The sequence below is a fragment of the Oenanthe melanoleuca genome, chromosome 21 (genome assembly GCF_029582105.1).
Source record: "Oenanthe melanoleuca isolate GR-GAL-2019-014 chromosome 21, OMel1.0, whole genome shotgun sequence".
Classification (NCBI taxonomy): Eukaryota; Metazoa; Chordata; class Aves; order Passeriformes; family Muscicapidae; genus Oenanthe; species Oenanthe melanoleuca.
Genome location: NC_079354.1, coordinates 1835545 through 1841134, shown reverse-complemented (window position 1 = coordinate 1841134; position 5590 = coordinate 1835545). Strand labels below are relative to the sequence as shown.

Below are 5590 nucleotides of genomic sequence, written 5' to 3'. Positions count from 1 at the left end.
CATATCTCAGCACTGCAGGCACTGCAAGCACAGCAGCTCAGGCCCAGAGAGCATCCCTTCTGGGAGCAGAGATCTGTGCCAAACGTCCCTGACAGGATTCACATCTTCTGTGGGCATTTCTTCAGGATTTCAGGGCTCTTGGGGCTGTTCCCACTTGGCCCCTGGTTGCCAGCTAAAAGCCATCGCTGCTGCCTCTCCCTTGTCCTCCTCCATTGGCCCAAGGAAAGGGAACATGTGCAGCCACATGATGCAGCTGTAGCATGACCTGTGGCTGTATTTTTGTATTTTTGAACCCATTTCCCAGGTTTTCCCTTGCTCCTGCCCTCAGAAGTTGTTCCTAGAAGTCGAGGACAATCTTGGTGCTGGCTGTTGGTTTCACTACCAGCTGGATCCTGCCCCCAAGTACTTGTGATTCTCTCTACACTTAACACCTCATTAGCTGGAACATCCACTTACAGAGCACAGCTTTGCTGTCTGAAAAGAAGGAAAATCCTGTTTGACTCAGACGTTACACAGATCACTTATCTCAGAGACATCCAAACAGCCGCTTGGAAATTGAGTCCAAATTAAAAACCAGTTGAGAAGAAGTATCTGTCCTCCCAGGTAAATCAGGGGCTGATTTATTTCCTCCCCAGCATTCCTGCTGAGCAGTGCATTCAGCACAGCACCAGCCCAACACATATGCCAAGGCTGGGAGGTTCAGTGCTTGCTGTGCACCCACAAAAACCCATCCACTCCCCTCCTGCTGCCTCCTGCTCCCCTCTGCTCCCTCTCACAGGGTGCTGTGCCACCTCCCCCAGCTCCTGCTGAGGTCCCCACCCCAGCACTGGCACAGAAACTCCAGCTCTTGGCATTCCCAGCTCTCCAGACACAACAAAACACACCTGGAGAAAGAAGAAAGCAAAGCAAACCCAAATTAAAGAGCTCTGGGGTGCATGGATGTGACTGGCAGGGGTGTGCTGGAGGTCCCCACGCTGCACTGGTGCCGTGGCTCAGTGCAGAGGCTGCTGTAGCCCCTGGAACAAGTCTCCAGCATCCAAAACATCTCCTGAGGGACCAGGAAGAATTTTAACAGAAGAAAGGCTGGGGGCTGTAGGAGTCCAGGAAGATCTGTAGTGATTATTTTCCAGCTATTGTAATTTCCATGGATTTCCCTGTGTGTTCTAAATCCCTGGATCTCCATTCCCAGGACTTTTCCAGCCTGCACTTGGAATCCCTTTGCATTTTGTCCCAGTTCTGCTGAGGAGGTCAACAGTTCAGTTCCCATCCATGAGAAGTGATCCCAAACCTCTGATCCCAAACCCCAATCTTTTAGACCCTGGCCCTGGACAGCACACAAGTGTCATCTGATGGCTTAGGTTTATTCCTGGGAGAAGACAGAGAAGGAGGGAGCAGCCTTGTCACTGAGCAAGTGAAGTTGTGGCTGTTTTCCCTATGGCATCACTTATCCTGTGTCACCTCCTTGTTCATCCCTGTTGCTGCCACTTCTGGGGCTGTTGGACATGACAACTCAGACCTGCAGGACAGGCTGGTGACCTCCCTCTGTTAACCCCTCTCTGCAACCATCTCTCATGCAATTAAAATGACAAGGAACTCCCTGGACTCCCCCAGGCTTCCTGCTTTCCTTAAAAACTTTTGGCAAGGAACTTAAAGGAAAGCCTTGGGAAGGCCCAGCAGATGCCAGGAACAGATGGCACTGACCATGTGTGTCTGGCCACTCTGCAGGGCTCTGAGGGGCTGTGGAGCAGGATTCCCCTTTGGAGGAGCCCCCTGGAAGACAGCACTTACCCAGGGGTCCCTCTGGCACACGGGGTTTGTCTCTTCATAAGCACACACAGCACACACACAGCACCCCTCAGGGCTGTGCACAAGCTGGATGTGTGAAGCTGTGGCTGCCCCATCCCTGGAAATGTCCAAAGCCAGGCTGGATGGGGCTTGGAGCACCCTGGACAGTGGAAGGTGGGTGGAATGGGATGTGCTTTAAGGACTCTTCCAATCCCCCATTCTATAATTCCATTATTCTATGATACCTTGCTGTTAGATTATTCAATATTCAATTATTTCAATAAAAGAAAAGGCAAGCCAGTCAATATCAGTATCAGGAGCCTGTGCAAGTGCTTGCTATCCCTCTGCAGGAATTGTTCCAGTTCAGTCACATTTCCCAGACATTAATGACATGATAACCTGGACCCAAAGGGAGAATGGGAAATGCTAATCACAGAGCACGAGCCCTGCTCCTGCTGACTCCTGACCTTTCCTCTCCAGCCCTGTGGGGGCTTTGCCTGCACACAGCTCTGCTTTCTCTGTGCCACCACATCTCCTGCAGCTGGCTTCCCTTTGGAGAAACCTGGGCAGAGTCATAGAGTCACAGATTGTTTGGGCTGGAAGGAATCCCAGAGATCCCCCAGCTCCAGCCCCCTGCCATGGACAGCACATCTTCCACCCAGGGCTGCCCCATCCAACCTGTGTTTTCCACCCCTGTGCTGTGGAAGGAGATGTGGTTGCCTCCTTCAGGTCTGTCTTTGAGCAGCACCTCTGAGAAGGAAGGAGCAGTTCCACACTCTGATCCTGTATTTGCCACCTCAGAGCACTGGGGGATTTTGCTCACAAGTGCCTCAAATGGAACACATAATGTTGCATTTTTTCGTGGTGTCCATAAGCACTTGCAAAGCTGCTTTATTTAACACCAGCACTGACAAAACCCAGGTAGTTTTCTCCCTGGTTTCCCCAGTTTCCTATTAAATGCCATTTCAGCAATCTCAATTTCAAGGATGCCACCCTGTAATTTTATAGTATTAAACACAGACCTGAGCTTGACTTTTCAGCTTTTCCACCTTCCTTTGAACAACTTTAAAACAATTTTCTGGAAGACTTCTGGACCTTGGGTTCCCTGCCATGAAATAGCTTCGGTTACATCCTTTTCTTTTACAAACCTTTACAAATGACAGCAATTAAATTGAGCATCCTTTTATGTTGTTACCCCTGTCAGTAGGTAATGCCTGGCAGTTTTTCATCACAGGTTATCCCTGGGCAGATTTATTCTCTTAACTATGTTATTTCTGGCTATAACCAAGAACTAAAATGGAAATATTTTCCAGAATACAAATCCCATCTTCTGCCAGTCATGCCTCATGGCTGTAAAGTATTTTGGATTAAGTTTCTATATATAACATGATATTTTGGTGATGGTTTCACCTTTTCTTTGCTGTATATCTAAACAGCCTTTTAAAATGTATTTTTTTAAAATATAGAGTAATAGTTTACATACCTGATTGGGACATTTCTCTACATTCTAGAAGAGTAGCGGTACTCAGCTGAAGGTTGGACTTGATGATCTTGAAGGTCATTTCCAACCTTAATGATTATATAAATCTATAAATCTGGAAATTCTTGTTTTTATTTTAAAAAAATATGTAATGTATGGTTTTGTTTAAATTTGCCTTCTTTTTATAGCTGTTTTTCTTCCTGCTTCTCTATGCTCCTGCTTATTCACCAAAACAAAATTTTCCAGAAGATCTGACATCTTTGCAGTCCCCAAGATAATTTTACAAAATCATTTTTCCCCAAAAGTTACTTTTAATTCTCAACCCGTGCTCAAACAATCTGTTGAACAAAACATCCCAAATTTCCTGCTCAATTCCACAGTTCTAAAATCTATTTTAAATGCTTCAAAAGTGCCTCTCCTCCTTAATTTGTTCCCATGGCTACCATTCAAAAGTTTCATTCATTTTCGGAGCGGAGAACTCTCCAAATCTTTACTGCAATCTACCAGTTGACTTTTCCTTCTTAATTTAGCTGAAGGCTCGAAATCCTCAGATTTATAGAAACAGAAACAGGGTTACCTTGCACACCTTGATCCTCCTCCATCCTTTCTGCAACTGGGATTAAATCCTTGGAGTTTTTCTGTGGCTCTGCTGGGATGCTCAGTGCCATGCTCTGACTTTCCTCCTCTCTGTTTCACCCCTCAGGGTTTGTACCCCAGGGATCCCCCATGCTCAGAGCTCAGAAATGCCAGAGGAGAGAAGGAGCTGCTGGTTCCTGCAACAGGACAAACAGGTTGAGTGAGGTGGGGCTGTCCAGTGTCGCGTTTCAGCACAGCCGTGCAGGGACAGGCACCCTCAGCCAGCAAACAGGGATGTAAAAGGTTAAACTTTATTTAATCTGTGCAGAGAAACCTCCCCGGTGGGCTGGGGGCTGCAGAGAGCGGTGGCTGGTGATGGTGTGATTGGGAAAGGAGCTGAGTTGCTCTGGGACCCCTGAGATCCCCGGAAATTGTGGATGTATGGCACAGACTGGGGATGCTGGGCTGGCAGGGGCTGGGCAGCACTGAGCACTCAGCCCGCCCTGCTGCTCTCACCTTTCCTGCTGGAGCACCAGACCTGCCTGTGCCCAGCCTGCAGAGCACTTGGGGTGGCTGGGAAAGGAGCTGGGACCCCTGAGATCCCTGGAAATTGTGGATTTATGGCACAGACAGACTGGGGATGCTGGGCTGGCAGGGGCTGGGCAGCACTCAGAGCTCAGCCCGCCCTGCTGCTCTCACCTTTCCTGCTGAAGCACCAGACCTGGCTGTGCCCAGCCTGCAGAGCACTTGGGGTGGCTGGGAAAGGAGCTGGGACCCCTGAGATCCCCGGAAATTGTGGATGTATGGCACAGACAGACTGGGGATGCTGGGCTGGCAGGGGCTGGGCAGCACTCAGAGCTCAGCCCGCCCTGCTGCTCTCACCTTTCCTGCTGAAGCACCAGACCTGGCTGTGCCCAGCCTGCAGAGCACTTGGGGTGGCTGGGAAAGGCAAGGAAGGACAGAGGGAGGCCCTGGTGGTGACAGGCTGCAATCAGAGATATCCATGGGGTTTCTGGCTGTTCGCACACCCTTCACAGAGGTCAGAAAAATCCCCTATTGGAAACGGCTCCTCCATCCCTGCTGAGCTGGGGAACATTAAGTAGGTGATAATAAGCGGTCCCTGAGTGGGAGGGCCTGCTCTCCTCTGGAAAGTGCTACTCCAAACAATTTATCATTCAAACAAAGAGGGGGAAAAGGGTTAAACGCTGCCCGGGCTCCCCAGCCAGTGGTGGCTTTGGTTATCTGCAGCATGGCTGCAGGGCTACACGGTGCCTGTACATGTTCTGGGATCAGGAGTTAAGTGTTTAAATGATAAGTGATATCTTAAAAACATAAGTTTAGCAATGAATCTTTACCGACAATACTATACTATTAGTTAATAGGCAGAATTAACTCACTGGCCCGGGGCCAAGCCCGTCACAGCCAGAGCCAGAACAGCTGAAGCTGCTTTTCACTTGGGTTTTGCTTTTACGGGATTTTCTGCTGCAGGGAGACTCCAATTTCTGTAAAAATATGCTCGAGTTTTCCTCCTCCCAATCTGCCCCTGGAAGCTCGAGGCTCCTTGGAGCCCCAGGGATTCAGCCAGGAGCTGGAAATCTTTCCTTCTGCAGGCAGAGGTGTGAGCAAGAGTGCTGCTCCAGAACCAAGGGTGCTGATCCAGGAGCAAGGTGATGATCCAGAACCAAGGGTGCTGATCCTGGAGCAAGGGTGCTGCTTCAGAACCAAGGGTGCTGCTCCAGAACCAAGGGT

General features: G+C 49.4%; 1 long non-coding RNA gene across 2 annotated transcripts; it reads right to left on the bottom strand.

Annotated features, from left to right (window-relative positions):
- Positions 1-210: 210 nt before the first annotated feature.
- Positions 211-4591, bottom strand: LOC130261739 (uncharacterized). 2 transcript variants are annotated; one of them, XR_008842018.1, is made up of 4 exons: positions 4541-4591; positions 3843-4038; positions 2808-2890; positions 211-474 (listed from the first exon to the last, which is right to left on the bottom strand). It is a non-coding gene; the product is annotated as an uncharacterized LOC130261739 (long non-coding RNA). The 2 variants fall into 2 exon arrangements; XR_008842017.1 differs by lacking the exon at positions 4541-4591 and having other exon boundaries at positions 3843-4209.
- Positions 4592-5590: the final 999 nt, after the last annotated feature.